The sequence below is a fragment of the Typopeltis vanoorti genome, chromosome 24 (assembly GCF_054136105.1).
Source record: "Typopeltis vanoorti isolate ZY-2024b chromosome 24, IOZ_Tvanoo_1.0, whole genome shotgun sequence".
Classification (NCBI taxonomy): domain Eukaryota; kingdom Metazoa; phylum Arthropoda; class Arachnida; order Uropygi; family Thelyphonidae; genus Typopeltis; species Typopeltis vanoorti.
Genome location: NC_143572.1, coordinates 79,438,558 through 79,450,966, shown reverse-complemented (window position 1 = coordinate 79,450,966; position 12,409 = coordinate 79,438,558). Strand labels below are relative to the sequence as shown.

Genomic DNA, 12,409 nt, shown 5'->3' with positions numbered 1-12,409 from the left:
CAGTGATCTTATGGTTTTCGTTTATAACATTTATGTTTAAATCACCGATTATCATTGGGTATTCAGTTCAGCATAATTCTTAGCGTGAAAGCCAGCAATTGAGTTCGTGCAAGAATTTTATCACGTTTACGTTTGGTGGCCGGTAATTAGCATTTAGTATTAAGGGGTGTTGTCTAATGGCAGTATTAATTATTTCGATTGAAAGGACTACAGCATACTCAAACTGATAAACAGTCTCTTTTGCTATTAATTTATATTCGATAAATATTAATATTCCACCCACTCATTTTGTTTGGCGATGTAATCTATGTTGTTGAAAGTCTGGAATTTGAAAAGTTGTTGCTTCATCATCAGTAACGAATACTTCTGTTAGGACCGATATATCAATAACATCGTTGCGTTCTTCAGATAAACCTGAAGCATTAACCGTTTTCCGATGCGACTACTGTTAATATGAAGGATGGAGAGACCTCCCTTTTGTATTATATGTTGTTTCCATGCATCGAGGTAGTTAAAGGTACAATTGCTGATATATTCTGGTGTATTTACATCTACCTGATGTTCACAATCATTGTTGTTGTGCTGAAGTCTTCTTTTTGATCTAATTAGAAATTTACTGTTTTACTGTGGCAGCCTGTCTATGTCTTCCGAGAATTTGATTTGTATCGACTTTGAAGGTTGCGATTCTCCAAGAATATCTTAGCATTTCTGTATGAGAATAGTTTACAGTTTTTGCTTTTCTGGTTTATTAGAACAGATTCTGTTAAATACTCAAGTAGCAAGACTGGTGTATTGTTTTGCATTTCGTTGAAGCTCTTGACAACACGTTTTTCAGTCTGCTGGCTTTTATGAGATTGTCTCTAATGGATTTCCTTTTAAGACGAACCATGACTGATGCGTGTCGTGGCAACTCTTGTTTTTTGTCCTTCCTGGGAATTCTACAGCTCTACAGCGTAACGACACTAAGATTCACGGTTTTAGTGTCGTTATGCTGTAGAGGTAAGGCAATTGAAAGGCCTAATGTTATAACTTCGTCTGTAAAGTTTTGTGTAGGTGTAGTTTCAGTAATATCGTGTCACCATCGTAGGTAGCAGCGTTTCTTTGTTGTCTGTGGAGTATAGGCACTTCCATTCCACGCGTTTTGCATTGGGGTTATGTTGTCAGGTTGTTTCTGAAAGGGTGGAACATTTAAAGTGGAGATTCCAAACGCATTTCTATAGGTTATATGATTTCCATCGGAAGACAGATCCTTCAGATACTGGTTGCACTTCATGACTCACCTTTTTTCACTTCAGAAATTCTAGCTTTGTCCTACGCTCCTGAGTGACCAGGGTCCACACTGTGTTCAATTTTCAGCACTCAAAATTAGGATTCTACAAAGGCGATTTCGACCATTTATATATGGCTGTCTTTAGCGTGACAAGTAGAATTATTTACACAATTTAAAAGTGTGCAACACTTTTAAATTAAATACAGGAATTAGAACCACATTAAAGCTATAAAAGCTGGGGAGCAGCTATATAAAAGGGGTATCACTGTGTTTGCATACTAAGAGGTATCACCATATACATTTCAATGCCAACACAGCGCCCTCTATGATTATTATTTATATTGTAATAATAATAATAATTTTAAAAAAAAATTTTTTTAAATTGTTTTTTCAAATATTTACATATGTACAATGATCATCTATTCAGTATATTATTTTACAAGGTTCAGCACTTTGTGCTACATATAATGAGATTTAAATAGTAACGATGATAACAGTTTTTTATTTATATATAACAATCATAATAATAATTTACAATTATATTGTTCAGAGTTACATAAGTTGTATAATATTACATGTTGTAGTTTACTATTTTTTTTTTTCAAGTTTGAAAAGGTGTGATTATACAACAGTATTTACACATATGCAATCTAAATATTATATTTCCTTATTCTCACACACACATACAGGGTAAACTCATGATTTACATTTAAAAGAATTTTTTTTTTTTTTACATTGCATACATTTGTTACAGTTATTATATACATTACATACATTTGTTTACATATGATACATTACTTGCATTTGTTTACATGTGATATTTACATTACGTACATTGGTTTACATATAATACATACATTACATACATTGGTTCTCATGTGATACGTATATTACATGCATTTGGTTACATATGATACATCTTGGATGAGAACTAATTTCTTTGCTTTCATTCTCGAAGTTTATATGTAAGCTTATCTGAGGATCACACCAGTTGGTTATTATGTATTGTTTTTTTCTTTTTTTTTTTTACAGCCAATAATAATAAATATAATAATTTTCAAAATATCGGTATACAATTTTGTTTAATAGGAAAAAATAATTCATCTGGATGATTTCAAAAGATACCTTGTTTATAAACAAGGATTAACTGGCTTATTTGTATACACAGTTTTTCTTTAATCCGACAACAAATATCTGAATTTCGGCAAAAAGTGTGAAAACATTTATGAATGACCCGACTTGTGATAATAGATTAGAAAGTGGAATTTAGATCCAATGTCCATTTTTTTTTATTTACTAAATGTCACGCAAAAGATATCAGGAAATATCGGGTTCTCAATCGGTGCCTTTTAGAATCCAAGAACGTGTTAGACATTTTCAATAAAAGGAACAAACTTTGTCCCTCCCCTTTGTTCAACTCCCTAAATAATGGAATTCAGTAAGACAATAAAATTTGAATGCAGACTCTCGAAAATATATGATCTTTCTTTGATAATATTATTTTCTTCTGGAACACAACAAGTGTTAGTCATTTAAATATGCACTTTCTTTCGTGAAAGAATTAGGGCTCATTTTCTGTGTTGTGCTTCAGTTAATAAAAGAACGAACTTGATTCAGCTAGTTGAAATGTGGGAATATTATCTTATACGAAAAGGAATGTGAATAAGAGTTAACATTTCATTGCATGTCGCAAATTACGCCTGCGATGGTAATGTGAATTCAATAGCTCTGAAACGCTAAAATTATCTCATTAATTTTGAATAACTGCCATGTATAGCAATAAAATAATAAGAGAAACCTTGTTTGACATTAGAAGACTACTCCTGTTAGTAACAAGAATAAACTTTTTCGTTCATATATCTGCAGAAACGAGCGAGCGAGCGAGCGAGAGAGAGAGAGAGAGAGAGAGAGAGAGAGAGAGAAGATTTGTTGGATAAAAGTAAGGCAGATCCGATCTCCATATCCTCATCCAATTATATGGAGATCATTGTCGACATGGCTCCGAATTCCACAGATCCTCTTACAAAAACCATCATTTTTGTAAGAGGATCTGTGGAATTCGGAATTTATAAAAAACCATCGTTTTTAATAAATATAAAAACTATAAGATTTTGTATTTATAAATTTTTGATGCATCCCAATCTAGAATTATGTGTGGTCGGATTTGGTCGGTGGGTTTCCTCAGGCTGTAGAAGTGGTTGAAAGTCTTCAATGGCAGTTTGTCTCAAGGTGCTTTCAGGTTTGTGGAAGAAATTCCAAAGAGAGGGGAGCAAGGATCATCGTTGGAAATTTAGTAACACAGTGTAGTTAGCAAGGATTGATTGTTATATATGGTTAGCATATCTATGGTTAGCATAGATTCAGATCGTCTGATACGAGAGTGACGAAAGGGTGGAATCAGATGCTTGAAGTGGTTCCCAATGAGAACCGCCAATTAAATTTAAATCCGATAGAATTTTTCATATCTGATCCAGAAACGAACGGTCAGAAGACATACAGCACATTAGTGCCATGTGTGGGCAAGAGGAATACAAGAAAGGAGGCATCTGTTCACATGTTGCTTGAACAGCTGAGGTTTTAATCTTTGGGGAAATCATAGTGGCGAGATTTCTCCAAAGGGCAGAAGCAGATGGAATAAAAGAGGAGGCAGTGAAGTTAGTTCGGTGAATGTCAAGATGGTCTTTAATATTTGTTAGCAGTTGCCGTTGTTCTAATGATTTTAAAGTAGGATGGAAGAATATTAAAGTCAATTCAGCATTACACCGTGTATGAAAGTATCTGTAGAAGCGGCACAAGACAGAAAGTGAGGATCTATTAGAGAGGGATTGATGTGGGTATTCGAGAAATGATCATTAATTAGTTAGATTTCCCACTTCTGGGTAGATTCGAGCAACCTTAGAGTGGAGCTTGGTGTACCACTCCAAATATAGAAGCAATATTCTATGGCTGACAAGATTTGGGATTTGTATAGAGTGAGAGTCTATGGAGGTCTAAAGTAGTGTCTTTTGCGAAAAAATACAAGTATTTGGGAGGATGCAGAAGCCATAGTTGAAATTTGGTTGTGCCAGGAAATACAGATCAGTAAAAAAAGAGAAATCTGATCAGGTTTGATTATTTCAATATTACTGAAGGCAACAGGGAAGGAATGCAAACTCTTTCTTCGGAGAGATAAGAGAAATCTGAGGTTTTTTTTCATTGACACTTACAATGTTGTTCTTTCCCCATTGGAAAAGCTAGGAGATCAGAGTTCAAGTCATTGGTCATGACATTGAGGATTCTAATACTTTAGTACTACAAGGCTTGTCGAATGAAAATGAGGAATGGAGTGTACTGTCAACTGCAGAGCTACGGTTAGATTGGAAAAGACCAGATCATTTATATAGAAAGAGAAAGGGGATAGAATGCAACTCTAGGGTGTTTCCTACATTGTTTGGTAACTCTGAGCATAAACCCTCCACTATGATATGTAGTGAGCAACGAGTGGGAAGATTAATGATCCAGTTGCAGAGTAAGTAAGGCAGACCATAGGATGGATGATTGTTACATAGGATTCTTAACCATACCAGATGAAATGCCTTTAAAATGACAAAAACAACCATGCCAGTTTTGCAAATTTATCTGTGGTCTGAGTCCAGAAGTGATTGGTGAACACAAGAAGTTCAGCTGTAGATGGAGAGTAAAGGAAATCATACTATTGGTCATGATTGGTTGATATTTGTCTAGATGGTTCAAGAATTAGTTGCTCATAACCTCCATTGTTTCAGAGGCAACAGGAGTGAGACGAATTAGATTGCATTTCGTTGGTTGGCTTTTATCATTTTTTTTAGGATGGGCTGGATGTGATCATGCTTTCATGTTGTAAATTAGATGAGAGCTAAATAGGATGGAATCAAGTGGCAATCCAGGATGGGTGTCTGTTCTGTGGCATAATTTTTAGCACAATAGGTAGGATAGTGTCAAGACCAGATGCTTTGTTTGTATTCAGTTTATTAAGGATTCTTCGGATTTCTTTTTGTCGGGAAACTCTGTAAGCCACAAAGAACGCCCATGTTGTTGGAATTAAATAACCTTTCTCCATATCGTTAATGCAGGAATTGGAAGAGCAGAGTGATTCCAGTAAGTTGACTTTCTCTTTATGTGAAACAACTTCTGTACCATGAGTTAAAAGAGTGAGAGGAACCTGGGTGGCAGAAGTTATGCCATTTCGGCATCAGGCAAGTTTACAGAATTTGGCCCTTTGAAAGTCTTATTTCGATTTAATGATGAGAATTTTATGACTGTTGAGAAGTTTAGAAGAGGCAGTGGGCAAGAGAAAGTTTTGCCTTCACCCAGCCATCATATGCAGAGATGCTTTTCTTTTACAGCATTCATGCAGTTTTTTGAGAACATGGATGTGATGGTGGTTGAAAATTTCGAGTGGAATTAGAGATCAATGCTTTCATTCCTGTTAAGATAATTTCTGTTATTCAGTCTAGGCAGAGGTTTGGATTTGAAGAACTGAAGCAATACACAGACAATCGGATGGCAGAATATAATCCACTGGGATCCTCCTAGATGGCACATTTGTATTACTTAGTTACCAAGAAGAGAACTGATAACCACAGCATACCTGGATGGGGAGCTTATTACAAAGAGGTTAAGCGTGTTTGCAAACTGGAGGGGGTTGTCAGGTATTCCAGTAGGAAGATTAATGACCTAAGATAGGGCATTGCTGATGACAAACATCTCAACATCCCTTCCTGATTGGTCGACGAGACTGGAGAAGTGGAACCAATATGAATTTGGACTTTTTTAAAGTCACCAAGAAAGTAGACCTTGCTATTGCAGTATTTCAACTACAGATAGTTCAGTTTTAGACAAAAATAGCTGAAGAGGTTACAGAGTATGATGGAGTTTGGAAAGCAATAAGAGAGCATATGAAAAGGGCAGGTTGATTTGGTAGAGAAATTTTGAGCCAGTGCAGTTCAATTGGTTGATATTCAAGGATTTCCAGTGTAGCATGGTATGTTGGTTCTGGTAAATGCCAAAGTCCACCCTTTGGGCAAAAAGACCTGTGCAATGAGCAGTTTGCAATATGGGGTTCTCATAGGAAGAGTTATTCTGATTTCCACTGTACCTTGCACTGCTCATTGTTTATACTGCTTTTCACGCCTTCAATATTTGGTGAAGTAAATGTGGAAAGTTTTTTTTTTTGTTAGAATTAGCATTGGGTTATTTGCTAGGATTTTTGATGCCTTTTATGTTTGGATCTTTTTTTTTGTTTTGTTTTTATGGGTTTTTGAAATACTTTTGTGGAAGAAGTTTTGAGATCCGCAGCAAAATCGCATTTCTTTGGCTTGTGGTCCATTGCATAGATGTTGTATATAAAAAGATGTGATTTCTTGCTTGTACGTATGTCGTGAATTTTATGCCATGTCGAACAGTACTGTAATCTCAAATTATATAAGAGTTATTTATCTAAAGAATCTGCATAAACAACTCACAATTGTGTGCTTTTGGTTCCCTGAGTTTTGAGGAATTTGTTTTGATCGTTCGTTTCGCTACGGTTCGAGTAATGTAGGAAATGATTTCTTGTTGTGGAGCTTACTCACTGGATATTCACTGGTAAATGATAGAGTTTCAAACCATCCCAAAGACAATAAAAGTGAAAGCAATTACTTTCATCACCAGTTTCTTCAAGGGCTTCCACTTCAAATATCGACACTTCCAAGACCGTGGAATTAATCACTTTACCCCTATGTATAAATATACCATTTTATATTATATTACTGTTCTTCATCCGATTGAATTTAATTCTGACAGGTGTCGCGCATAGCAGTGGAATAAACAAGTCGATGTCATTTGTTACAGTAGCAGTAGTTTTTCATTATGAGGAATTATACTAGCAGTTTCTTCTCACGATGTGATTAACTGCGAATTAGTAAGTAAATTTTCGTGTGTCATGTACCTTATCAACTATCCTACAAGGTGATATAACTAATGATTTTATGACCTTTATAGTATCCTAACAGTCAACGAAAAAGTTCTCCAAATCCGAATAGTGCCATAACTTTCTGACCTACGTACATGGCAGGTGTTCGGAAATGGCGGTACGCTGCCAAGTATGCGAGAGTACAGCCGATGATAACAAGACTATTATAAGGTGCGTGAACTCTAATTGTAACGTTTTTGTTACAATTAGAGTTTATTTCATTTTTACTGGGCAAAACTGAGTGAAATTCAGTACAAAAAAATCCTCAGAAGACAGAAACCGACCTGGCAATGTATTACATGAAAATTTAGAGAGCAACCAAGCTCACAGCGGTCAAGTCCTTTTCCGAAAGCGATATGCATTCCACTGCTGAACAGCGGTCGAAGGCAAATGCTCAGCCCGGACAGCAGTGCTGCCAGCGAATGGAATTAAATTTCAAAATTTGCATATCATGTGCTTTCTTAACTTTTAGTTATGATAGTGCATCTAAAGAAAATTGGACTCGTTAGCATATTTTGAATAATCCATTTCTAAAATTGGACCCTTTTCTTCCAAACGGTCAATTTCTTAGCACGGAAGTTTAATGAAGATCGCAACGGTCGCATAACGGCGTGATAGGGCACCTCTTATCCGTTCGCAACCGGATGTGACTTTACGGTAGAAGGGGACGAAAACTCCCATTTTAAGGCTCTATTTAGATTAAAATGGAAGTTTAACATCAACAAGACAAAATACATGATCATCAGCAAACGTCCAGCCTCATCAATGAAACTGACACTCAATGGGAAAAATATTGATCAAGTGTCAAGATATAAATGCCAGCCTGGTTGGCCGAGTGGTTAGCGTATCCGCTCTCCAGCCAAAAGGCTGCGGGTTCGAATCCCTCCGTGGGCATGGATGTTTGTGCTTGTCTGTGGAAATACTAGTGGTGGTGGTCATCAGTAGATGGCGTTGGCGTAGTTAATGGATTGAGTGGTGGAGACAGAGTTGTACAGCAGGTGCCCTCCCTCGATGAGTCTTTGAACTCCCTGGAGGTGTCAAATAATAATAATAAATATCTTGGTTGTTGGCTTAATGAACGGTGGGATCCAGAAATAGATATAAAGACAAGGATTGAAGTTGCACGGCAGTCCTTCATGAAAATGAGAACACTATTCTGCAATAAAGACCTAAACATGGAAGTCAGATGCCGAATGCTGAAATGTTACGTGTGGTCTATTCTGCTCTATGGAGTTGAAACATGGACATTGAAGGTGACAAATATCAAGAAAATCGAAGCCTTTGAGATGTGGCTATACAGAAGAATGATAAAGATATCATGGACCAAAAAAATTACCAATGAAGAGGTCTTAAAATCCATTGGCAAAGCTAAACATCTTGTACAAATAATCAAGAAACGAAAAATATCATATCTTGGCCACATCATGAGAAACAGCAAATACTAACTTCTACAAACTATTTTGGTAGGAAGAATTGATGGCAAAGGAACTAGAGGAAGAAAAAGAATATCATGGTTTGACAACATCAAGATGTGGACAGGAAAGAGCAGTGCACAACTGCTCAGATTATCACTAGACCGCAGTTTGTTCGCCAAGATGGTCGCTGACCTTCAATAGAAGATAGCACAATAAGAAGATTTAGAGCCTTAAAATGGAAGTTTTGCATTCAAGGGCTAGGTGACGCAGAGTTCTGCTAGAGGGTCTCGCTACTCGAGTGCTGATTTAAGGTGTTAACAGTTTTTCCTTATGAGGAATTATACTACCAGTTTCTTTATTATGCAACCATGTAGACAACATAGATTTCTCATTTTTTACTCTTTCAAATATTTTTTTTTTATCCTTTAAAATGATGCAACCTGTACAACCGCAAGAGAAAATTTTTCAGAAAGAGCTTTAACACTGATACCCGCTTGATGGCTGTTAATAATTACACGTTTTTTTTTTTTCTCTAATCAGCTTTCCTCTGTTTCTTTAGCCTGTTTTCTAGTTTTTCACTGTGCTTCTTTTTGACATTCTTGGAAGAGTGAAGGGGTTATAGTTAAAAGAGAACAAAATAAAAAATCAGGTGTAATTGAAGAAAACTATGAATAACAAACGCACATTTGTACCTGACTTAGGTTTGTTCATTACATCATTACCTTCTTCAAGCATTACGTATAATATAATATCTGTTGCTACCAACACTTCATTTTCTTTTATGGTATCTTTTAATCTTTTTCTATCCTGTTCCTCTTCTATTCTTTTGGTTTCCAATTGTAGATTTGTTTTATTATTCTTTCGTCACTACTTCTCTGCACATATATTGAATCCATTTTATTCTTCGGGGTGAAAGCCAATTGTTTATTGCTCGTATTTCACATTGTTTTCTTATATCTGTGGTTTTTATTTTATCTAGTCTAGTTTTGCTTAATATTTTTCTTAATATATTCATTTCAGATGTGTTTAATATTTGGCTTGTTTTCGTAGCGTCTGATCTTGTTTCTGCATTATATGTCATAATAGGACCTTACTGCTTTATAAATTCTGGTTTTTGTCTCTACTCGAATGTGTTTATTTTTCCATACTGTTTCATGCAAGCATCGTGATATTCTTGCGGGTTTTTCAACTTGTTCTCTGACTTCTAGATGTGGCTTTCCTTCCCAGTTCAGTTGTATGCCTAAATAGTTGTATTGCCGCTACGTAAATTTGAATGTAAGGAGTCTCCTTGTCTAATACCAGTATTAATTTGTATCTCTTTAGTTGTTTTTCCTTGTGTTTTTCTGTGCAACTATTGTTATCATACATTTCTTTAATTGTTTATATTATAATGTTCTGATACTTTTTTTTCCCTCTACAATATTTCCATTACATCTTGAATTAATATTCTCTCAAATGCTATTTCCAGGTCTATAAAGCATATAAATAATTTCCTATTGTATTGTATTCTATTCTTTTCTCTATCAATTGTCTATTTATAAATATTGCATCTCTTTATGACATATCTTCTCTAAATCCTTGTTCTTCATCTAGTAGATTTATTTCCTTTGTTATTTTATTATTAAGAATTCTTGTTAGTACTTTTAATGATGTATTTAATAACTTTAACCCTCTATAATTTTCTCTTGTCCCTCTATAATTTTGTGAATACTGGTTGGTCATGCAGACCAAGAGGTATGCAGCAGAGGTATAAAAATGAGCTGCATTAATTGCCTAATATCCTTAAAGATGAATTCTCCAGGAAATAGAAGCAGAAATAATGCTACTGCATATGAGAGAACAAACATGACTAACTCAAGTGCACATAGAGTAGGCGAGAAGACAGCTATGTGGAACACAAACAGAATATATAATATTTCAACCATCAACATCAGAACATTGTACAAACCTGGTAAATTAAAACTGATGGAGAGAGAACTGAAACTGTTCAAATGGGGAATAGTGGGAGTTGCAGAGACCCACTGAACAGGTAAGGGAAAACTCAACATAAAAAAATGCAACCATATTTTATTCAGGAAAGAAAAATACCCATCACAGAAGGTCTAGCACTAATCTTTAAAAAATATTTCTTAAAATCAATAGTGGAGGTATGACCAATTTCCTCATGAATCATCTCTATACGATCCAAGCAAAAATTGAGGATTATTCATAAAAATAATAGAAGTTTATGCCCCAGACCAATCACATGAAAAGGCAGACTATAGTTGATTTCTTGAACAACTGCAAGAAGAAATCATTCAAAGAAGCACAAGAGATATCTTGATTATAATGTTCAATTTTAATGCAAAGATCAATCAGTACTCTGAAGAAAAAGCAAAAGTAATCGGAAAATTTGGTCATGGAGAGATGAATGAAAGAGGAGATGACTTGATTAATTTTTGCGAAAAAAATAAATTGTTAAACGAAAATACATTATTCTATCACAACCGCAACACAATATACACCTGGACATCACCAAACAACAAAATCGAAAACTGTATAGACTATATAATTGTTAATAAGAAATGGAAACATTCCTTCCACAATGTCAAAACATTATAGGAGATTGACGTGGATACAGACCATAAGCTACTATGAGCCAAACTAAAAATCAGTTTAAAAAGAAAGAGAATAAACCACCAAACACAAAAGAAGATAGACATCTCAAAACTCGATGATAGCTTGACCAGATCTATCATGGATCAATGAAAGAAAAATAAAATAATCTTTCTTTAGATACAGTCCTGGAGTCTTGGAAAAAAATAGAAATTATTAAGGAAACCGTAACAAACACCTAGGCTACCAGACAAGAATAAATGAAGATTGGCTCACACCAGAGAGAAATCCAAAACTATCCTCTCAAAAGAGATAATGAAGAAAATAGAATATTATACAAAAATTTGAATGAAGAAATCAACAAAAAATGCAGATTAGCAAAAATCACATATATAGAAGAAAAAGCAGGAATCTGTGAAGAAGCATACAAAAAACATGACTCCAAGACTATATATGAAATAGTTAAAGAGATAACCTGAACATACCCAACCCAGTTTCCATATTGCAGCAAGATGGAGCCACAAGTAGCACTGAAGTAATAAAAGAAATATGCACTAATAATTTTAAAGAAACATTTGTAGCTGAAGAAAACATGGATGAAATGGCTGAAGAAACTTCTGACTCGAGCCATCCTAAATGAGGAAATACATAGAACAATCAAACAAATGAAATATGATAAAGCACAGGGCATAGAAAACATTCAAAATGGACTTCTAAAAAATTAGGGAGAAAGCAAAATAAATATCCTAAGGAAACTGTTCAACAAAATACTAAAGAAAGGAAGTTTACTAACAGAATGGAGAGTAGGCTAGATCATACCCATTCACAAAAAAGGAGATGCCAGATCCTGTATTAAATATATACCAATCACCCTTCTAAGTCACTGCTATAAAATATTCATTAGGATTCTTCAAGACAGAGTTTTCTGAAGAGCAAATGGTTTTTTGTAATAGCAGAAGCACGATAGATGCAATTTTCACATTAAACAGATTAGTGGATCTTATGAGAGACAAAAATAAGCTCTACTGCTGTTTTATCTGCTTCAAACAAGCTTGTGACTCAATAAACAGAAGCAAACTCATTAAAATTCTAGAAAACAGATGGTTTGACAAATACCCATATAATTGTATCAAGAATTACAATTCAAAAACACAAGCA

The 12,409-nt window shown here is 35.0% G+C and overlaps 1 protein-coding gene across 1 annotated transcript in view; it reads left to right on the top strand.

The window, feature by feature from the left end:
• Nucleotides 1-7,154: 7,154 nt before the first annotated feature.
• The window catches only part of LOC150093437 (uncharacterized), a 28,583-nt gene continuing 23,328 nt past the window's right edge, over nucleotides 7,155-12,409 (top strand). Inside the window, exon 1 of the mRNA XM_090413329.1 lies at nucleotides 7,155-7,190. The gene's annotated coding sequence lies outside the window, so the exon portion shown is untranslated. The remainder of the gene's footprint in view (nucleotides 7,191-12,409) is intronic.